Source organism: Hippopotamus amphibius, chromosome 8 (genome assembly GCF_030028045.1).
Source record: "Hippopotamus amphibius kiboko isolate mHipAmp2 chromosome 8, mHipAmp2.hap2, whole genome shotgun sequence".
Taxonomy (NCBI): domain Eukaryota; kingdom Metazoa; phylum Chordata; class Mammalia; order Artiodactyla; family Hippopotamidae; genus Hippopotamus; species Hippopotamus amphibius.
The window spans coordinates 25,079,838-25,104,007 of NC_080193.1; the positions used below are offsets into that span (position 1 = coordinate 25,079,838).

The following is a 24,170-nucleotide window of genomic DNA, read 5'->3' on the forward strand; positions in this document are numbered from 1 at the left end:
GAGCAGGTAAACACTTAGGTGGAGTTCTGCCAGGCCTGCAACTAATATACAAGACATCTTTGTGTTAATTAGAAATGCGTCCCTCTTTCCAAGCCAACACAGTCTCATGGCAGTCAGCACAGCTCACTGAGTGCAACACAGACTGGCCTTTAGCTCCATGAGTCCACTAGCACTGGAGCACTTGTGCAGTGCACAACCTGAAAATAGATCATGCCACCCACCTTCATCACGGAATGCCTCTTCTCTCCGTGCAGGTGAAGAAATTTAATCTGCATTCTAGAGAAGAGGGGCACTTGGTTTCTTATGTGCCATGAAACCTGTCATTTTGCACTTCTTGATTGTCTTTTGGAGCCCTCACCCTATTTTGCACATGTATACTTTTTTTTTAATTTATTTTTGGCTGTGTTGGGTCTTCGTTGCTGCACACGGGCTTTCTCTATTTGTGAAGAGCAGGGGCTACCCCTCGTTGTGTGCAGGCTTCTTATCATGGTGGCTTCTCTTGTTGCGGAGCACGGGCTCTAGGCATGCGGGCTCCAGTAGTTGCATCACGTGGGCTCAATAGTTGTGGATCGCGGGCTCTAGAGCACAGGCTCAGTAGTTGTGGTGCATGGGCTTAGTTGCTCTGAGGTATGTGGGATCTTCCCAGACCAGGGATTGAACCCATGTCCCCTGCATTGACAGGTGGATTCTTAACCACTGCGCCACCAGGGAAGTCCCACATGTATGCTTTATGTCTCAGTTTAAAAGTCTGCACATAAATGGGACAGGACGCATATTCCCGAGTGTGTGGTAAGTGTTACCTGCTTGTCTGTTTTTGTAAAAGCTGTCAGAAAATCCAAATCTAAGCAACTTTAGCAAGTAAGCAATTTCTTTTACCTCAAAATCTAAAGGCTCCAGAGGCATTAAAAGTGAGGGTCCAGGTACACTTGCAGTACCATCTCTTGTATCTGTCTCCTCCAAAATGAATGGGTCTATTTTCAGGGTGGCTCACTCACTCTAGAGACCCCTAGCAGCTCCTGGCTTAGCTTCTCCTGGGGTCCAACCCAGTGAAAATAGTAGCTTCTCTTCCTTATACAGTTTAAAATCCCAGGCCTGATGACCATTGGCCCAACAGGGTCATGTGCTCATGACTCAGCCTATCACAGTGGCCAGGGAAATGAAATATGCTAATTGGCCAGGCCTGGACCACATTTCCACCCTGACAATGGGGTGGAGTCAGCCCCACATTTCCCTGGACTGAGGGGCTCGGGCAGGGGAGTACAGGAGGTTCCCCAGAGGATGTCACGGAGCCAATAAAAACAGTAGTATCTGCCACATCATGTTGGTGTGAAAGTATTAGTCCCAGTTAAAGTAAATAAAACCTGAAGAGGCCTATTGTCCTTATTTTATTCTTTCCGATATTCACACTTTTGCATTTCGGTTTCTTTGCCAATTGGTTTGCCAATGCAGGGAACACGGGTTCAATCCCTGGTTGGGGAAGATCTCACATGCCTCAGAACAACTAAGCCCATGCACCACAACTACTGAGACTGTGCTCTAGAGCCCATGAGCCACAACTATTGAGCCCATGTGCTGTAACTACTGAAGCCTGCGCATCTAAAGCCCATGCTCTGCAACAAGAGAAGCCACCACAATGAGGAGCCTGCGAACCACAATGAAGAGTAGCCCCCACTCTAGTAACTAGAGGAAGCCCGTGCACAGCAACAAAGACCCAATGCAGCCAATAAATAAATAAATAAATAAATAAATTTATGTTTTTTAGGAAAGGTATTTTACAGGAAAAGTGAAGAAGAGAAGGAAGGGAGAGAAAGTATTTAATATCCATTGTGTTTTTGCGAAGTGTCAGGCACTTTTTATTTATCATATTGCTGAGTGTTCATACAGAACCAGAGTAAGCAGTGTATTATCCCCGTTTAGCAGTTAGGAAAATTAAGGCTGAGAGAATTGAAGATGCTCAGCCCACTGAACTTGACAGTGCCTGAGCCTGGATTTAAAGGAGACTGTCTGATTCCAGAATGTGTGCTCTTTACCTCTAAAATGCCTGACTTTTACAGCAAAATGGGGACTGATTTATTATCAAAGTACTAATTAGGGTATTAGAAAGAAGAAGTAATTTCCTTTCTATGCATCTCTGAGGATAAATATAAGTTAGAGAAATCGCCACGCCCCAACACACACAGATCCTTAATTTATTTTCCTCCTAATTTATATCCTTCTAATAAAACAAGGAATAAACAGCCAATAATTAACTCATTTTCTACCACCATTTTAAGAAGAAAAATAGAACATGAAAAGCGGGCAGTAAAGGGGAAATTAAGAAAACAGGGTCTAGGTCAGGAGGCCTGGGTTTCCGACCAGTATAACCACTTGCTAGCTTTCTGTCTCGCTAGCTGTGTAAACCTGGGAAATCTTTTAATCACTCTCATCTTCAGTTTCTTTATCTATAAAATGGGGATAATGATAGCATGTGCCTCACACAGCTGTTGAGAAAATCCCATGAGTTATTTCACATAAGTGCTCAAACACATGACCTTGTATATTATTAATATTACTGTTTTCAGAAACAGTAATCTGGCCATTCTGTTGAAAAACCCACCAAAAGCTACCGACATCCTCAAGACGTAGCCTTAAAAAAAATAAATAAAGAGGTGAAATTTTGTTAGACCCAGCTCAGTTCCAAAATAGAAAAGTGTATTTCCTAGAATGGAAAAAATGCTCCAGTCTAAAAACAAAACTAGAGGCATACCATGATTTACAACAGAATTACAAAATATTTTTCAATAGTTCTCTCTAGAAAGGTCTGAATCCACATAAATGAGAGACACAGCAAAAACCTTAATGGTTTATTTTTACCATCAGATATTTCTTCATATAGGACACGTTTCTGTGAGCCTCAAGAAACATACAGTGTTTCCCAGAAGGGATAAAGCACTTTTTAAAGCACTGAGTTCGGTAAACATCAGGTAGCTGAGATGCTTTGAAAATGATTCCGTTATTTATTCCGTTAAGTTATTTATCCCACCAGAAAGTGCTTATTTGAGAGCCTTGGGTCCTTATGTGGAGTATTTGCTTAAAACAGTACCCATCATCATTTTAAACTTCTGATTAAATGTTATGCCTCTCAGTGACAAGTTTATTTCATCCTGACAAAGGAAATACCTGGTTATACACATATGTGTGCCTTTTTTTAACAGGGCTTTGGAGACTGACTTGCTTGTTTTCTGCCTTCTTCAAAGCTATTGAATGGCTGGAATTTGCCAATCAAATTTTATAACCAATGGTCTGGACCCATTATCCCATCAGAACAAAAAGTTTCAAGTGGGTCATTAAGGATTCACAACCAAGAATATAGTTAAGTGTGGAGCTTCCCTGGGGGCACAGTGGTTAAGAATCCGCCTGCCAATGCAGGGGACACTGGGCCAGGAAGATCCCACATGCCAAGGAGCAACTAAACCCCAGTGCCACAACTACTGAGCCCACGTGCCACAACTACTGAAGCCCGAGCGCCTAGAGCCCATGGTTCGCAACAGGAGGAGCCACTGCAATGAGAAGCCTGTGCACTGCAACAAAGAATAGCGCCTGCTTGCCACCACTAGAGAAAGCCCACACGCAGCAACAAAGACCCAACACAGCGAATGAAAATGAATGAATTAATTTAAAAAAAAAAAACACAGTAAGTGTTCTAAAAGGACTAAATTGTGGAGTCAACCTCAGTGTGGAATGGAATCATGTTACACCATGAGTTAAAAGACAAGGTTTTCGAAAAAATGTTGCACGTGCGTACGAAGTCAGGCTAATCTCAACAACATTCTAAATTAAAATAAAGTCCCTATGGTCCTGATAACTCAGATGTGTGAAGACCATAATCCACGCCCAGGACTGTCCTATTCATTGAAGAATCCAATCGCAAGACGGCTATATCCACACACTGGCTTGTGTGGAATTTGATAGGAAACCAAAGGACGACAAACAAATAAGAAGAACAAATCTCACTCCATATTGGATCTGTTTCTTTTACTTTAGCCTTTGTATTCTATTGCTTCTACTACAAGTTAAAAATGTTGCCTATAGCCTGAAATATACAGGAGAGCCCATTCTCAAGGCTCTGACCTTTAAGAGTATAACAATTTTCCATTCATATAGAGATAAAAAGTTGCAGAACAGAGAATAACATTTGTCTTCTTGGAGGTTTACAGAATCATCATGACCAGCCCTACCTGGAGAGTTGCAAGAACAAAGGATTCCAATTCCAACACCAAGAAGTTTGCAACAGCCAATCACATGCCTCCCTCACCTTGCCTTGAAAAATGCTTTGCTGAAACCCTTCAGGGAGCTTGGGATTTGGGGGCATGAGCCACCCATTCTCCTTGCATGTCCCTACAGTAAACCTTTCTCTGCCCCTAACTCTGACCTTGCAGTTTGTTTGCCCTCACTGTGCACTGGGCGCATGAACTTGCATTTGGTATCAGTCATTTTCTCTCGGTGCCCAGAAAAAATCCACAGGTCACTGTGTTTCTAAAAACAAGAAACCTAGTTAGGACCCTGACCAGAGAGGGGAGGGCTATTCTAGAGGGTCCTTGAACCTTACTGTTGGAATCTAACTGAGACGGAGGGGCACTCCATGGCCAAGGGGTGCTCAGCTGATGCTCACAGAAGAATCTCCTGATCCTTCCCCAGCTAATTGCTGAGAACTGGGCCCCAGGTTTGCCAGCTGGGATGCTATGGTGACAGATGACAGTATGGAATGAGAGTAAGATGTGCAGAACTTCGGACCCACTGTGCATCCTGCATGTATAGACCCTCAGAACAAAGTCCTGTTGGCGACACGAAGGTGGACAAACATCATAAATGCATCCCACTGTCAGGGGAAACAGTGACTGAAACCACCCGCCCTGGCCAGGCAAGGACAGTAACAGTTTGCATGAGTTATTTTACGACACGAGGTCCTGGTTAGAAACACGAAACTAACAAGTCACCACCAATCAGAAGAATTCGAGAAAGGTCAAAAGAAGAGTAACAGATGCCAGTCCATATGTCCTATCAACCTCCCAGAATCCTCCTCGCTGGAATCCATCCTGGCTGAGCGATGCACATGGCACCAGGAAGGACCCTGAGTCAGAATGACTGGTCAGAGACAACCCGGAAACTAACCTCATCACCATAAAACCTGAGACTGCGAGCCACGTGGTGGAACAGCCCTCCTGGGCTCCCTCACCCTCTTGCTCTCCATCCAGGCACCCCCTCCCAATACAGCCTCTTGCTTCATCAGCACGTGTGTCTCTTTGGACAAATCATTTCCAAGTGTTAGACAAGAGTCCCCTCGCGGGCCCTAGAAGGGGTCCCCATTCCTGCAACACCATGAAACGGTGCATTAGTGAGACCCTCCCAGTGGGTTAGTCTCCCCACTGGGCTTTCCTGCCCATTGCCCACCAGTGAGCCATGCTTCTGATGCAGAAGAGTCCCTTACAAACCTGGGCCCCAGAGCATCTAATTTTCTTAATTTGTCTATAACACAATTTCATTGCCTCTGTAGGTCCTCATTCTGCTGTAAACCAAATTCTAGTCCATCTGTAGTTTCTCCACATTGTGTCCAATTCCCATTGTGTGTTCAGGTGATAAAATCCCCAAGAACCCAGATGACTAACCATCTATTTCAAACCCAGGCTGCTTTTCCTATGTTGGCAAATCTGATTTCTCGCTCTTGAATATCAATAACCCATTAGTTTCCTAATTTCCCCCTTCTAGGGAGAAGCAATGGGCCCCTGAAGGGCAGGCTGTAGCTGAAAACACACATTTGGCTTGAGAACCAGAGCAGGCAGAAAGCACCACCAGCTCACGGCTTAGCGTTTGGTGAAAACTGCAATGTCGAATGCTTGTCACCCTTCTGCCAGCTGGTGCCACACCCACCTGAGGCCCCCCACACACACATACACACAAGCACCTGTCCCTTCAGTGACAAACTCCATGTATTACTTTGTTTTCTACAAAAGGCTTTTCCATGTCTCCTTCCCCACGAGAATTTCAGTGAAAAGGTAACATCCTGAATATCTCAGGGGTGAGTTAAGAAATGAGTGGGAATTCATTTCTGAATCTGGATGCCCCATATCCCTGAGGTGACCTCCTTGGGTAGGGAACATTTAAATAGAGATCCAAATGAAGCCAGGAAGTGGCCATGCAAACGCTGCTGGAGATGCTTTCCAGGCTGGGGAGACAGCAAGTGCAAAGGCCCTGAGGCAGAAGCAGTCCCACCCAGCTCATCAAAGGCACAGTAAAAAGGTAGGGTGTCTGGATGGAGATGCAGGCGGTGCAGAGAGGAGAAGATGAGGTCAGACACAGCCATGGGCCAGACTAGGCAAAGCCTTCCTGGCCATCACGAAGACGTTGAACTTTATCCCATGACTGATTAAAGCCCTTGAAGCATTTGAAATGAAAGTAAGGCAATTGAATTTATGACTGAAAGGCTCTCTCGCTGGGCAGGCAGCTGGCGTAGATGGCAACAGCAGCAACGAATCCCAGCAGTTCAGTGTGGATGGAGGAGGTGGTAAGATGTCATTGAACACAGCAAATTCAGCAAATCCAGGGAGGAGGTCTGGAGACCCTTCCTTAGCTGAATACATTTGTCCTCAGAACAGGAGCTCCATTCCCAGCCCTGACCCTCAGATCAGCATCCCAGACTCTTAACAAGAGGGCTGAGTCACAGCTGGATTCTCAGTCCTGACAACAGGTTGGTAGGTTTTAAAGAAATGCAAATGAATTTACTTACAACAGAAACAGACTCACAGACTTACAGACAGGATTTATGGTTGCCAAGGTGAAGGGTCAGGAAGAGGGATAGATTGGGAGTTTGGGATTGACATGTACACACTGCTATATTTAAAATAGATAACCAACCAGGACCTTCTGTATAGCACAGGAAACTCTGCCCAATATTCTGTAACAACCTAAATGGAAAAAGAATTTGAAAAAATAGGTACCTGTATATGTATAACTCAATCACTTTGCTGCACACCTGAAACTAACACAACATTGTTAATCAACTCTACTCAATATAAAATAAAAAATAAGATATATTGGAGAAAAAAATAAAGAAATACCAATACCCATCTCCACACCCATAGTGATTTCTTTGTATGGATGTAGCCCAAACATAGAATTTTTAAACATTTCCAGGTGATCCTGTATTGCAGCTGAGGTGAGCAGCCCCTGACCAGATGGTCTCCCAGGTTCCTTTTTCCATCTTTTATTACAACAATGCCATTGTCCCCATTTTAGTGACTCAAAGACCAAGACTGAAAACAAAATGAAGCAGAAAAAAATAACGGGGATATGCATGTCCAGGTCAGAGAGAGAGAAAGAGGACTGGCTGGAACCATGGGGTCTCTCCACTCTCCCCTACTTCCCCCCCACCGCCCCCACCCGCCCCCAGGGGCTTATATCATGAAGATCTGGTGACTCGGCACAAGCCACTTTTTTTCTAAAGTGACTTATAATCAAATTAAATTAACAACTCAAACGTGGAACATAAAGTGTGGGAGGATTAATAGATATCACTGCAAGAAACTTTGAAACGGCAACCTTAAAAGCCTGACATATTTTTTGAACTGACAGGGAAAAAAAGAGCAAGGAGACCCCTATTAGCATGGCAGACAGCTAACCCTGCTCCAGTTTATGCAATCTTCTTACTCTCCCTCGCCCATTCTTTTCAATCAGGAAATTATATTCTTTTTTGATCACAGACTGTATCCAGCTTATCAGCATTTTTCCACCAGGACCATTATGCTGTCTCTATTTCTGCATCTCTTTTGTATACCATGTTAAAAGTTTTTTTGAATGACAGAGTATGAAACTAGAAGGATGGCAGCCCGTGGCGGGCATTGTTGGATGGCAAGAGGGGTCTCCTAAGAGTCCCACACTTCATTCCATCATAAAAGAATATAGATGCAGAAAGTAAAGAATGCAACATGACATGATGCCAGGGGAAATTCATCCGTACAGAAGCTTCACTGAAACCAGAACAGAAATAACACATGCCATTTTCTTTAAAGCATTATCAAAGACATTCACATCTAATCTAATAATAATTTTTTATTGCTTCTCAATTCATTTGCAAACAAGTTTAGTTTCTGAGTGAGCACAGCTCAGAGTTTTACTCTTTAATTGGAGTAATTATAATTAATATGCAGTCCACTCAGGTTTGCCCAGATATTCTTTCTGCTCAAGCATTTAACCACTTTCTCTTGTGAGAACTCCAAAAGGCAGACAGCACCCAGTGAGGAGCGGTCATGACCTGGGAAAGAACCAGCATAGCCTGCGAGACTGGGTCCTTGTAAGCATGTCAGACACCTGGGAAGCAATGGCACTTCTGCTTTTTGCAGTAAATTCTGTTTTCCTGCGTTCAAGTTCTGGCCATTTGGAAGGGAAAAGAGTCAGTTTCAAATTCCTTTTAAAAAAATCTACTTATTAGAAGTAGAAGAAGATCTTAATAGACATTTCTCCAAAGAAGACATAGGCACAAGAAAAGATGCTCAACATGGCTAATTATTAGAGAAATACAAATTAAAACTACGAGGTGCCTCCTCGCACCAGTCAGAATGGCCATCATGAAAAAGTCTACAGGGATTTCCCTAAAGGTCCGGTGGTTAAGCCCTGGACCTGTCAATGCAGAGGGTGCAGGTTGGAAGGTGGGGGTTTGATCTCTGGTTGGGGAGCTAAGATCCCACATGCCTCGGGGCCAAAAAACCAAAACATAAAACTGAAGCAATATTGTAACAAATTCAATAAAGACTTTAAAAATGGTCCTCATCAAAACAAACAAACAAAAACACAGATAAAATCTTTAAAAAAAAGTCTACAAATAATATACGCTGGAGAGGGTGTGGAGGAAAGGGAACCCTCCTACACTGTAGGTGGGAATGTCAATTGGTGTGGCCACTTTGGAAAAGAGTATGGAGGTTCCTTAAAAAACTAAAAATAGAGCTACCATATGATCCAGCAATTCCACTCTTGGGCATACACCTGGAGAAAACTCTAACTGGAAAAGACACATGCACCCCTATGTTCATAGCAGCACTATTCACAATAGCCAAGACATGGAAGCAACCTAAGGGTCCATCAACAGATGAATGGATAAAGAAGATGTGGCACATATACACAACGGAATACTACTCAGCCATAAAAAGAACAAAATGATGCTATTTGCAGCAACATGGATAGACCCAGAGATTATCATACTAAGTGAGGTAAGTCTGACAGAGAAAGGCAAACATCACACAATATCTCTTATATGAGGAATCTTAAAAAATCATCCAAATGAATTTATTTACAAAACGGAAATAGACTCACAGACATAGAAAACAAACTTATGGTTACCAAAGGGGAAGGGGGGTGGGGAGGGATAAATTAGGAGTTTTAGATTAACATATACACACTACTATGTGTAAAATAGGTAAGCAACAAGGACCTACAGTATAGCACAGGGAACTCTACTCAATATCTTGTAATAACCCATACTGTAAAAGAATCTGAAAAAGAAAAAGAAATATATGTGTGTGTGTGTATGTGTGTGTATATATATCTGAATCATTTTGCTGTACACTCGAAACTAACACAACATTATAGATCAACTATGCTTCGATAAAAAGTCCTTTGCTTTAAAAAAAATTCTACTTATTACATTCCAGGGTTGTCTTCACTTGGCAAAGGGGCACCTGCAGTGGTGAAGAGGTATAGAGGGGGCAGTGGTTCTACACTATTCTAGGAGGAAACTGTCATTTCCCCAAACTCGTGCTGAGGAGGAAGCCCAGGCAGATGGTGGCAGACTGTCACCCTCACAGGTCCGTCTGTTCTTTTTTTTTAAAACTCTCCCCACTGTCCACAGCAGATGCTGTCACCTGGGCTGGATCTGGCTCCAAAGACTATTTGACTTGATTCTGCATGGTAGTATTGAACTTCATAATTAGCTCTCAATGCCAATATTGATAAAATAGAAGATTTCACCTAAAAATCTTGATTTTAACGTTTTTCTTTAAAGCACTTCAAGATGTGAGAAACTTGTGAGCCCATCACCATACTGCAACAAGCCACAAAGCTATGCCCTTCAGTTGGGGCAAGAATTCACTAGTTGGCCACAGTCCCCACCCAGCCCTTATGCCTCATTTATGTCACATACTTACCCCAACAGGCATTTGATTTTTTAATCTCTAGGTAGGGTCATGCACAAACACCAGATGTTTAAAATGATCACCCTGGCTACTACGGGAAGACTAGATGGGGGCAGAGCAAGGAAGGATGATTAAGAAGGACCCAATGGGGGATGTGGCAGTAATCCAGGTGACAGAGGATGGAGGCTTGGGCCAGGGTGGCAGCAGTGCTGGTGATGAGAAGTGGCCATGATACGGATGTAGTTCAAGGTGGAGGTTCTGATGGATTAGACAGGGCGTGAAGGACACACTGTGCACTCAGCCAAGCCAATCTTGCCTATTTTACCTGCCATCCCATTTTCCCCAGTTCTCTTCCTCCATCACAAAGCACAATGGAAGAGTAGAAGATAAGCATGGAGCAACTGGCCATCCAATGTCAGAAACAATGACTCAAATAGCGTGGCACTAAGAACATCAGTCATTCATGAGTGAACAGGACAGTACTGGTCAGCAAGGGGAGAACTAATGTCTACTCCCCTTGAAGAATAAACTATCATGATATTAATTATCCTTAATTATCATACTTGTTCTATTCATGCTGCCATTCTATTTAGACCTAAAATACTAGATATCATGGATAAAGAGAATATATTTACAAAAGCCACAAATGATGTCCAAAAAACCCTTCACCTGTTGTTTTAGGGTGTTTCATCCACTAGAAATGAGCTTCTGCCTCTCTCACCAACATTCTCTTCAGAATATAAAGAATCAGGTCAAATTCCACCTCTTCAGTGAAGCTTTCTTTCTAATCAACCCCATTTGATCCCATTTTTCTCTGAACTTCTCCAGCAATTACTGTTTGTTCAGTTCATCGTGCAACTAGTTGCAGGGTTTCCATGAGACATTCCTTCTATTATTCTGGAAATGCTATTTAGATTATTAATTGTCACGAACAACAGAATACTTTATCAAATCCGTAACCCTATAAACTCAATTAAAATGAAGTGTACCCAAAATGAGATCTTATATTCTTTGGGCACACTGATATGACAAAAGAAAAGCACTCCCATGTCCTAACAAAAAATGGAGATGATTTTGTTTAATTTAGAATTTAATTCCCAGCAAATTCTCCATTCCCATTCATACCCAGTGTTCTTAGGGCTTAAAAAAAAAATAAAAGAGGATGAAGGGACTTCTCAGGTGTTGCAATGGTTAAGAATCCACCTGCCAATGCAGGGGACACGGATTCGAGCCCTGGCGCAGGAAGATACCACATGCCGCAGAGCAACTAAGCCTGTGCGCCACAACTACTGAGCCCATGTGCTGCAACTACTGAAGCCCACGTGCCTAGAGCCTGTGCTCAGCAACAAGAGAAGCCTGTGCACCACAACAAAGAGTAGACCCCACTTGCCACAACTAGAGAAGGTCCTCACGGCAACAAAGACACAATGCAGCCAAAACAACAATAATAATAAAAAATTAATTTTTTTTAAAAAATAGGATGAGGCTCTGAAGTGTTGGAGAATTTGGTTTCTTTACTCACAGAAAGGTAGCTTCATACAGAAGACATCATCATTTAATTTCTAAACCAATCTAAACAAATATCCTATTTCTCAGTGGTAATATAGTATAGAGATCAGGAGACAATCAAATAACAAAGAAAGTGCATATACAGAAGGCAGAGACTAATCCTCAAAGATAAAAAATATCAAGAATCCATGTTATTTCCACAGTTGCTAATGTATTAGCTGCTATAATAAATCTGAGTCACCCATGTGACAGTATGACAACAAAAAAATTAAAAGTTAAATATTACAAGGATTTGAAAGTGACACATTCCAAATATTATAATTCAGAAAAAAAATACTCAAAATTTGCAGTAATTGTTTGGCCATTACCTAATCACATGGCAACAGGAACTGGTTAATGAAATGGTGTTAACATTCCCTATCTTAGTTTTTATCACATGTTGCATTCTTGTTTATTTAATCATCTGTGAAGGGCAAGAACTTTATCTTGCTCACCATTTATCCCCAGATTTTCACACAATGTCTGGCATTTAGAGAGCCTTTATCCCATACGTAATTGTGGAGTAAAGCACAATGGTTATATAAATTAGGCAGCTGCTCAAATGGCACAGCAGAATAAAAACATGTAATGATCTGGGAATATTTTCATCATACATGAACATACAAATACACATTGATATTATATTTTGGGAAACAAAAATGCAGAGCCCTGTATACTTGTGCATATAAACAATGCTGAAAGAACAAAAGAGTAACAAAATAGAAAACCCAATAATAGATAAGGCAAAGACGCAACCACCAACAAAAAACTCATGAGCACCATGTAGCGTGTGGGAAATCATATACAAACAGCTACAGAGTATAGGAAGTTATTTGCATAAAATTCAAGAACAGGCGAAACCAACGTATGCTAAGGATAATGGTTACTTTTGAGAAAAGGGGACAGTGACTGCAAGAGGGTGACTGCAAGAGGGTGACAGAAAGTTCTCGGGTGCCAAGGAAGTTCTCTTTTTTTCCTGTTTCAGCTTGATGGAGGTATAATCCACAAATAGAATTGTAAGATACTTAAAGGGTACCTTTAATACCCTCTGATGATTTGAAACATGTATACCAGGTGAAAGGATTCCTCCCACCTGGTAAATGACCCATCCATAATCTCACATACTTATTTATATATAAATAAGAAATGCATATATTTATATATAAGTAAATAGAAATATTTGAACACTTAAGTTCTACTCTCTTAGCAAATTTCAATTCCATAATACAGTGTTATCACCCATAGTCACCATCGCGTTAGCGTCTCAGATCACTGTTTTCCATTAGATCCTCAGACCTTATTCATCTTACAGCGGAAAGCCTGTACCCTTTTCCCAACCTCTCCCTATTTCCCTACCCTCAGCCCCCTGCAACTATTTCTATCTCTTGATCACGGATATGTTAATTATTTACAATGATTCATTTGTTCCATTTTCTTTATAGGTGTTATACTTTGATAAATAACATTTATTGTTAAATATTGATATGGGTTCTCACTGGGTATCAAATTTATGACTGATTTGCTGATTTTCTTACTTTTGTTCATCTGTTTAATTGTCTATTTTCTACACTGATTAAGTATTACTTTTTCTTCCATCTACTTTTATTTATGGGACCGTTTTCTAAATCAGTATATATCAGTCACATTTTGTACTATAATGTTCTATTACATTTAACTCACCAACCTTCTATTGGTAGACGTTTGGACTGTTTCCAGTTTTTCTTTATAATATTGTTTGTAATGAATATCCCTATATAGGAATCTGTATAACTGTGTTATCGTTTTCCATAGGATGACCAAGGATTACTTTTAGAATAATACTTCCATAATATTAAAAAGTTTTTTTTATTTTAATTAGAGCATTTTGGACTACTATTAAAGCCCCACAGATCTTTGTATCAGAGAAGCGGAAGGGGATTATTGTGGGGCTTTTAAAGCAGCAAAATCTACCCAGGGGAAGTTGCAGTACTCCAGATAAACACTAGAGGGAGCCACCGTAGTCCCGGGAGACAGCCCACTGGTGATGCCTGGAGAAATAAACCTGACCCCTTTGTCCTCTCTCCTGCAACCCACAAGGATAATCCTGCCGGGACACCAGGCAGATGGAGAAGGCAGAAGGGTGAATACGATGCAGCAAACAGAAGGTGATCGTTCCCACCGTGTGGAATCCCTGCCCTGGTCCATAATCTCATCCTCTCTGTTGTCCTCCTAACTCATGAACCACTGGGACCCCCATCTCTCTCCCTCTCCATCTCTCTCCTTCCTTGGAATGTTATCTCACCCTCCTCTGGACTTCCACACTTACAAGCACATTGTTCTTTTGCGTCCACTATTTTGTTCCATTTAGGTAACAGACCACCTTGAAGACGAACGGTATTTATTGCTCTTTCTCTAAAGAAGTACGTACCCATCAGAAGTCACCCTCTTTATAGACTGTTCATTTATAACAGTGTCATCCTTCTTTTTTAATGGTACCTCTGGTTTTTCTTGATGTGGGTTTCGTAGAAGCAGGAATAAATATTCTTTTACTAGCTGTAGCAGTACAACTCACATGAAGGATAACGTATTTAGTACCTGAAATATTGCGCTCCGCAAGTATTTTCATAAGCACTTTACACACAATATAAAACATCAGGTAATTCTGAAACAAATATACCATATTCCAAGGGTAGCAAAGAGAACAGCAGGAAAAGGCATCAGGTCATTGGTCAGAGAGGAAGAAAGCTGGCAGCGGGTGATGGAGTGACAGTCTTCCTGAGGAATTACTGTTCCAACGGAGAACAATAGTAAGTCTTTATACTGAAAAAAACTTAAATTTGCCACATATAAGCCCCAAGATAAAAAATGCTCTGACAGGCAAAAATGGCCTTACTTTATATAAAAATGGATTTGTAGTTCTTAAAAGAGAAAGAAAATCTGAGACACAGATATTTAGAGAAACATAAACACATTAGGTGGCTCTTGCCCGAAATCAACCTAAGACGCAGCTTCTCAACCCGACATGACTGACATTTAGGACCAGATAATTCTTTGTTGTGGAGGCTGTTTTGTGTGATGTAGGATGTTTAATAGCATCTCTGGCCTCTATCCAAGAGCCAGCAGCACCTCCTCCAGGTGTGACAACCAAAAACGTCCCCGCACATTACCAAATGTGCTTTTAATATTTTCAAATCAGTAGCCAACACTAATACTTGGGCTATTTCACAAGGAAATATCAATGTCTTTTATCTCTTGAGTTATCAGAAGATAAGGAATTTCTGAACCTAGGTTCAGCTGTTAGACTAACTGGTTTGACACAGCTCACAGTCTCCCTTTAGAGGATACCCAATCTCTCATTTATCTGCAGTCCACACCACTCTCTACAGTTCTTCAACGACGGTGTCCATTGCGACGTACGACGTGGTTGACACTATTCGTTTCATCTTACATTTATTAATTTCACTCAGACAGATTCCATGTCTGGCCCCTATGGTATCTGAAATTGCAGCGTCGCCTGCAAACACAAAGGACCTAGAAATTTCCGCTGTGAACAAAATAACTGATTTTTTGGAAAATAAAATACAAACAGCAGTAAAGGGAGTTACCTAAACAGCAAATTAAAAATAGTCACCGTGGTCTCACCAAGACCCAGGGAAGTTGTCCATTTTCTGATCTGTTGGGGGAAAACTAGCCCCACACTCTGTTCATCTCTTCAGTTCATAGCCACTGAGGCAACGTCACCAAGACTCATTTGCAACCAAAACTGAAATTAAAAAAAAAAAAAAATCGGGGCTTCCTAGGTGGTGCAGTGGTTAAAAATCTTCCTGCCAATGCAGGGACACAGGTTCGATCCTTGGTCTGGGAAGATCCCACATGCCGTGGAGCAACTAAGCCCATGCACCACAACTACTGAGCCTGCTCTCTAGAGCCCGTGAACCACAACTACTGAGCCCATGTGCCGCAACTACTGAAGCCCATGAGCCTAGAGTCCATGCTCCACAACAAGAGAAGACACTGCAAAGAGAAGCCCGCACACCACAGTGAAGAGTAGCCCCTGCTCGCCACAACTAGAGAAAGCCTGCATGCAGCCACAAAGATCCAAAGCAGCCAATAAATAAATAAATAAATAAAATTTAAAAATCGGTTGCCCCCTGATAATCTACAGGACCGTCCATCACATGATAGAGCCTGCAGCATCTCTATGGCCAATAATGCACTGTATTGATCGGCCATTACTGAACAAGCAGATTAAACGACTCCTCCATTCATTTATCAAAATCTTATTTAAGTCGTCTCAGGTATAATATCCGACCAAATACCAAGAAAAATCAATGAGATTAGAGATCTTGCCACTAAACCTAAGTGGTCACGTTAGTTCTTTCTGCGTAATGGCTGGAATTAAGATAACCTTGTCTTCAGCCTCAGTCCCACCAGACTCAGAGAGAGAAGACTGGCAAGAGAAAAGAAGGAGTGGGGGAGGGAGGGAAGAGGAGGGAAGGAGGGAAAGAGGGAAGGAGGAAGCTTGTGTGAACACAAAATGCATCAAGCATTTGACATACAGCCTTATACTAAAGACTCCAGAGATGCAAAAGAAAGGAGGAAAATCCCAACACATTACAGCAAGACATGGGAACACCCAGGTGGCAGGGTAAGCTATTCACCGTCTGTTGGGGGAAGGGCTCTCCTTGGAGCTGGTGCTGCCCGTCCTAAACAACTCAGTCAGACCCATGCTCCCTGATTTTCTGTCTCTTATCACAAAAGCAGACCCAGATGAGAAACAAATTCTCCTGAGCACAGTCGTACCAGGGATTTTAATTCCCACAAGAATAGGGTCAATGCCATCTGAAGAGTAAAACCCAATTCTTTCTGCAAGAAAACTGTTAGAAAACAGTGAAGCCCTATCCCAAGTGGGCTCTATTCCCCCTACATGACCCAGGAAGGGGGAAGCGGAGCCAGAGCTGGTAGCCAGATGCTAGCTGACCTACTCCTCCCCCAGGTCATGGGGTCAGAGACGGCTCCACCCCCTGCAGGAGGGGGCACAACTCCAGCACAAGGGCAGGGTGTGGAGGTAGAAGAACAGAAGGATGGCCTCCATCTCCCCAAGAGGTGTGGGTGGATGGGTAGGTCGCACCTGCCCTGTTCTGCTTCAGAGGCTTACCTGGCCTTTCAGAAAAAGAACTACTTCAATCACATCCAAGTTCACACACAGGGGTTCTCAGGAGGGAAGAATTCCTGCCTCCCAAAGAACTGATGCGCCTCCAGCCAAGATAAGGTGTGTGTGGAGGGAGGCAGGCACATTGCACCACAAGATGGAGGAAGCACTAGCCCCCCTACCCCGTGGGCCCTCCCAAGAAAGGAGAAGAAACGCTGACCACCCAGTTGCCTTGGAGTTCTCCTTAATACAACAGAGGGAGAATAACCTTCTACTGGGGACAGAGATGGGATTTCCCAGGCTGTCTCGGTTACATTCATCACTGTCCGTTGAAATTCACATGCTACAAGCTCCACTTTGGATGCAGCATTAGGAAACTACATGTGGGCTGACCGTCCCAAGGACGAGACGGATGTCTGTTCATATTTGTGCCACACGAGTCTGCCTTGTGTATGGGACGGCATCCACTGAGCATCACATCTGCTTCAGGTGAGTTCAGGGAGTGGAAGGGACCAGCAGGAGATGCGAGAGGGAAAGCAAAGGAGGCAGGAGTTTCTTCCGCGCTCACTCCTCTTTGTGTGCCAGCTTCAGTGGAATAATCCCAATCCTGAAGGCGCCTCTCTCCTGGTCCCAGTCTCGAGTTTCCTCTCCCCCACTCCCAGACCAAACAGCGGTGACTCCGCCCCACTTGTGCTGCCCCAGGTTTGGTCCCTTGACTCCGACCACACCTCCATCATAAAGCCCATCAACACACTCCCTGCAAGCATCCATCTGGAGGATGTTACCCATTTCCTTCTAGGATTTTGATTCTTGCACTAATGCAGAAGAACTGTGTGACTTTCCTAGTTTAAAGCTTTTAAGATACTCATGTATCTTACCAACACTTCCATAATTCATTTGGCAAACATTCACGCCTTTAGTGGTTATTATTTACCAAGCATCATTGCTGGGCCTGGGAAATTCAAATAAATAAGGCAGGGGATCTACCCAAAGATGGTCGTTTTCAATGCTGGAAATCTCTCTCTTTTCTGATATGCCCATTTCTACCCCAGCAGCTGCAGAAGTTTCCATCACTCCAGCTGTCAGCACCCTCGTTACTCTTACACATACTGATTCTACTGACTGACACCTAATTATTGATGACTGAAAAAAATATTCTAGGGCTTTCGAGATCTCACATTACTGACACAACAGAGCATAAATGAAAGCATGGTAGAAAAATAGATTATTTTCTGGCTTGTGCTACAAAGTCCTTTTTGTACCCACCGAAAAATCATTTTAAAACCACTCAACTCCTTTAAAAACTAGTACGGTGATTCTATTATAAGATGAATAGAGGGTTCACTCTTGAAAAGTAAATTGATGGGATGGGAATGTACCTGTACTTTTCTGCCACTTTTGTTAGCTCAGGGATTCATCCTATACACCATTCAGGTACCCTCAGACCATAAAGGTAAATTACAACATTAAATATGGGTGTCATTTTCATATTTGGGGGTCCCAAATTATGTCCAGCATACAGCCGTGTTGAAGAGCTTTGGGAAAATTACGGTTTGTATCAGTGTCATCTCCCAAAGCATCTCTACCCTGGCTTTGATGTAAAGTGTCTCTCAGCTGGCATAGCACAATTCTTGAAATACTGATGGGTATTACTTCCTATTCCACAAACAAAAACCTACAGGACAGGGACTTCCCTGGTGGTGCAGTGGTTAGTTAAGACTACATGCTCCTAATGCAGGGGGTCCAGGTTTGGTCTCTGGTCAGGGAACTAGATCCCACATGCATGCCGCAACTAAGAGTTTGTTGCCACAACTAAGAAGCCCACCTGCCACAACTAAGCAGTCTGCTGGCTGCAACTAAGACTCAGCACAACCAAGTTAATAAATAAATAAAATAGTAAACACAGACAGACACACACAAAAACATCCAGGGCAGGTGTAGCGGGATAATATTTGAAATACAAAGTTGATCTCCCCTCCCAATGCCTGAAAACTCTTGGTACCCTTGGCCCCCATTTTCTGGCAGGAGATACATCATTTCCTGCTATTGTCTCAGATGAAAACAAAGCCCGGGATGTTCTTCCTTGTTTTTTTTGTTTTTGAGTTTTTTTTTTAATTTTTAATTTTTTGGCAGCTTTGCACGGCATGTTCCCCGACCAGGGATTGAACCCACATTCCCTACATAGGAAGCACAGAGTCTTTTTTTTTTTAATTTTATTTATTTACTTATTATTTTTTAGGGGGTACACCAAGTTCAATCATCTGTTTTTATACAAATATCCCCATATTACCTCCCTCCCTCGACTCCCCCCAACCTCCCTCGAGTCCCCCCAACCCTTCCCGTCCCAGTCCTCTAAGGCACCTTCTATCCTTGAGTTGAACTCCCTTTGTTATACAACAACTTCCCACTGGCTATCTATTTTACAGTTGGTAGTATATGTATGTCTGTGCTACTCTCTCGCTTCGTCTCAGCTTCCCCTTCATCCCCCGCCCCCTCCCAAACCTCAAGTTCTCCAGTCCATTCTCTGCATCTGCGTCCTTGTTCTTGTCACTGAGTTCATCACTACCATTTTTAGATTCCGTATATGTGAGTTAGCATACAATATTTGTCTTTCTCTTTCTGACTTATTTCACTCTGTATGACAGACTCTAGGTCTATCCACCTCATTACATATATTTCCATCTCATCCCTTTTTATAGCTGAGTAATTTTCCATTGTATATATATGCTACATCTTCTTTATCCATTCATTTGTTGATTTAGGTTGGGAAGCACGGAGTCTTAACCACTAGACTGCCAGGTAAGTTCCTCTTCCTTGTTTTTGATTGTTAAAATGAAAGTCCTTTAAAAGACAGGAAAGGATTCACAGTGCACACCATACATGATGAGTGTCAGTGAGGTTTTTGGAAGTCAGAGATGGGAAGGAACACAGACACTGATGGGGCCTCCCTGGAAGGGACCTGGGACCTGGCCCCTGTCCCATGGAGTAAGCCAGGCCTATGCTTTTCTTTCTTTTTTTTTTTTTAGTTCTAAGAGATCTTTTCTTTTTTAATTTTTTAATTGAAATATAGTTGATTTACAATGTTGTGTTAATTTCTGCTGTACAGCAAAGTGTCTCAGTGATACATATATATATACATTCTTTCTCATATTCCTTTCCCTTACGGTTTATCATAGGATACCGAATATAGTTCCCTGTGCTATACAGTAGGACCTTGTTGCTTACTCATTCTATATATACCAGTTTGCATCTGCTAACCCCAAACCCCCAATCTATCCCTCCCCTAGCCCCTTCCCCCTTGGCAACCACCAGTCCGTTCTCTATGTCCGTAATTCTGTTTGTTTCATAGATAGGTTCATTTGTGTCATATTTTAGATTCCACATATAAGCGATATCATATGGTATTTATCTTTCTCTTTCTGATTTACTTCCCTCAGTGTGATAATCTCTTGTTGCACCCATGTTGTTGCAAATGGCATTATTTCGTTCCTTTTTATGACTGAATAATATTCCGTCATATATATGTACCACATCTTCTTCATTCATTCACCTGTCGTTGGACATTTAGGTTGCTTCCATGTCTTGGCTATTGTGAATAGTGTTGGCATGAACATACAGGGGCATGTATCTTTTCGAATTAGAGTTTTGTCTGGCCAGGCCTGTGCTTTGAATCACGGTAGACCCCAGGGAGAGAGGCAGCCAAAGACTCAGAGAGGAAACAGCAGCTAGCGCTTGGAGAACCTCTTAGAACATCCTGTGCCTTAAGCAAGGATCCGGCTGAGACAGGCACTAGATCTGAAAGAGCCTCGTGCAAATGAGGGGAACCTCAGCAGGAACCTGCATGGATGGGTGTGCAAGGATTAGGGAAAAGGATGAACATTTCAGAAGATGCAAGTGTAGGCAAATGACACAAGGAACCCAGATGGCCACCCCAGCCACTCCCGGGCACAACGCACGTTCCTCGGAACTGGGGCAAAGCCTTGGTACCGGGTCAGTTGGGGACCCACCTCTGCCACTCTCCTGGAATGGGGTTCAGAACAGAAGTTGACTAGAGTTACAAGCAGGGATCTCTGGGGCAGACAGATCCCGACCTCAGATCTTCAAATCTCGTCTCCAGCTTCTGTTCATTCTGTGACTTTGGTGACCTGTCTTGACCTCTCTAAGTAGTCTTCTCCTCTGTCGACCATGGAGATGAGCAGCATTCACATCCTAGGGTTGATGGATCCGACGTGTCAGTCCAAGAAAACCAGTGCCCAGCACTTTGCTAGCCCTCCGTAAACAGAAGCCATTGTTATGGAACAATAAAGAAAGATACATTCCTCTACCAGCTGCTCCCCATGAGAAAGAATAACCAGGTCTCAGAAGACTCTTAAACAACCAATAAGACATTGGCAAAGATCAATAAGTCAATGCACGACGGCAGCAAGTGTGGAGAAGACCGTCACCATCTCTCAGGATGGCAGGAAAACTAGATGGAGGAGGAAGCACGTCTGCTGTGACTCAACTTGAAAGTTCTGTGAAATGGGAGCCCTGTTGGAGGACCACTGAGGCCATCAGCATTGGGTGTTAAAAATTAGGAAATATGATTTGAAGTCCTGTCTCTGTCCCAGGGACTTCCATAGCTTATCTACACAATAAGGACAGTATTCAAGGTGCCGTTTTAGCTTTGAATGTCTGAGATATTGACACACTGGGTGGAGAGTCTTGAGGTTTTCATCCTTGAGAGAAAATAGCAAATAACCACAGCTGACCTCAGAGACTTTTAAAGAAAGCTGTTTCCAGGACCATGACTAGGATCGTTATTTGTTTCTAAACTGACAACAACTGTATCTTTAGTATATCACAAAATATATAAAATAATGACCTCAGTGTATTAGGGTTCTCCAGAGAAAGAGAACCAATAGGAGAGAGAGAGGGAGAGAGAGAGAGGGATAATAGATAAACAATAAATAGATGGATAGATAGATAAATGATAGATAACAGATGATGGATGGATGGGTAGGTAGATAGATTAATGATAGATTAGATAGATAATAGATAGATAGATAGATAGATAGATAGATAGATGATAGATGGATAGATAAATGATAAATAGATGGACAGATGTATAGATAAATGATAGATAATAGATGGTTGATTGATGGATGGAATAGACAGATAAATGATAAATGCATAGATAGGTAGGCAGGTAGATAGGTAGGTAGATAGACAGATAGACAGACATAGATGAGTGATTGATTATAGGAACTGGCTCATGCAGTTTGAAGTCCCATGAGTGACCTCTGCAAGCAGGAGACCCAGGAAAACAGGTGGTGTAATTCATTCTGCGTCAGAAGGTCTGAGAACCAGGAGCGCTGATATCTGAGGGCAGGAGAAGACGGATGTCTCAGCTCAACTCGAGAGAGAAAGGGTTTGTCGTTCCTCCGTCTTTTTGTTCTTTTCACACCCTCAAAGGATGGGATGATGTCCTCCCATGTGGTTAAGGATGATCTTTACGCAGTTCGCCAATTCAAATGCTAGTCTCTTTCAGTAACAGCCTCCCAGACACACCCAGGAATCATGTTTTCCCAGCTCTCTGGGCATCCCTGAGCCCAGGCAAGTTGACACCTAACATAGATCATCAAACTGGGTAAGAAAATGTTAAATACTTTTGTGGTGGGCTGTTCTGACAGAAGGAGGTGCTTTGTGGCAGGTACATTAGAATGGCTTCCAACAAAAAAAGAGTTTTTAGGTTCAAATATGGAACAGTTTCAACGGCAGCCTTCTGAGAATAGGAAGCTACACAGAAAATGCATTCCTTCTGGGTCCTTAAACAATTAAGATGTGCTCTTTGTAAAGTTGCAGAAAACATATTCTACTCTAACAAAAGCAGCAATATGTTCCACAAGGAATTGATTTCCCCGGGGTGCCTGCGATCTTCCGTCCCTCAGAATCCTTTAAAACAAATTGTCACGTGCGGGCACACACTGGTGCAGCCCTGCGTCCTCCAGTTCTGTGACTCTGCTGATCGCCTCCATCCAGGAGGCTGAAATTGATGAAAGCCTTGTTCTTTGAAGCGCTGGAATGCAAGAATCTCATCAATTTCCATTGCCTTCTGGCTTCCAGAAGAGAAACCTGCTGGGAAGTTAGATCAAGGACTCTGACCCCACAAAATTGAGAAAATGAACACACCGCCTTTGTTTAAAGTGATTGAGGATCCACTGGGGAAATCACACCATGAAAGCATTCCGGAGAAGACTTTCAGGAAGCTCCCTCCAATCCCAGGGTAAAAATCCAGCCTCTGGTCCTGAGTCTTTGATCACAACCACCTCAGCTCATCTTGGTCCAGGCACCTGCTTTCCGTGCCTCTGCTCGTGGTAAGAAAACCTGTCCACATCCATGTAGCCTATCTCTTGTGTCGGAAAATTCCTAATTGGTCAAAACTGGGTCATTTGTAGATACGTGGGTGGACCTAGAGACTGTCATAAGAGTGAAGTAACTCAGAAGGAGAAAAACAAATATCGTATATTAATGCATATATGTGGAATCTAGGGGAAATGGTACAGATGAACCGGTTTGCGAGGCAGAAGTAGAGACACAGACGTAGAGAACAAACATATGGACACCAAGGGGGGGAAAGGGAGGGTGGGATAACTTGGGAGATTGAGGTTGACATATATACACTAATATGTATAAAACAGATAACTAACAAAAAATTATTTTTTAAAAAATATTCCTAATTTGTTCTACGGATTATAGTAGGCAGAAGAATGCCTTCCCTCCTCTCCACCAAAGAAGTCCACGTTCAAATTCTCGGAGCCTCTGAATATGTTACCTTACAGGGCAAGAGGCGCTTTACAGACATGATTGAGTCAAGAATCTTGAGATGGGAGATTATTTTTCATTAACAGGGCAGCTCCAGGTGATCCCCAGGGTCCTTATCCGAGGGAGGCAACAGGAGACGTGATGGTCAGTGCGGGAGTTGGACCAGGAAGACAGAGAAGGGCCAGGAGCCGGAGGGCAGCCTGGGGAAGCTGAAAAAGGCAAGGAAACAGTCCCCTGGAGCCTCCAGAAGCAATGCAGCCTTGCTGACACCTCCAGAAATGCAAGAGAAAAAAAATGTGTGTGTTTAAAGCCACTGAATCTGTGGAAATTTGTTACAGCCACGATAGGTAATTAATCCAGGTGTTTACCATGTTGTAAATTGCCTGAGGGCTATGGAGCCAGACTGTGTAGGTAAATCACTTCATCTTCAGTGCACACACACACACACACACACACACTGGACTACTAGTCAGCCATAAAAAAGAATGAAATAATGTCACTTGTGGAAACATGGATGGACCTAGAGA

At 42.7% G+C, this 24,170-nt stretch overlaps 1 protein-coding gene and 1 pseudogene across 1 annotated transcript in view; one reads left to right on the top strand and one right to left on the bottom strand.

The window, feature by feature from the left end:
* Window positions 1-24,170, bottom strand: part of TMEM132D (transmembrane protein 132D) — an 807,498-nt gene that overhangs the window by 632,188 nt on the left and 151,140 nt on the right. The gene's annotated exons all lie outside the window — the stretch shown is intronic.
* Window positions 21,025-24,170, top strand: part of LOC130858344 (AP-3 complex subunit sigma-1-like) — a 139,167-nt pseudogene continuing 136,021 nt past the window's right edge.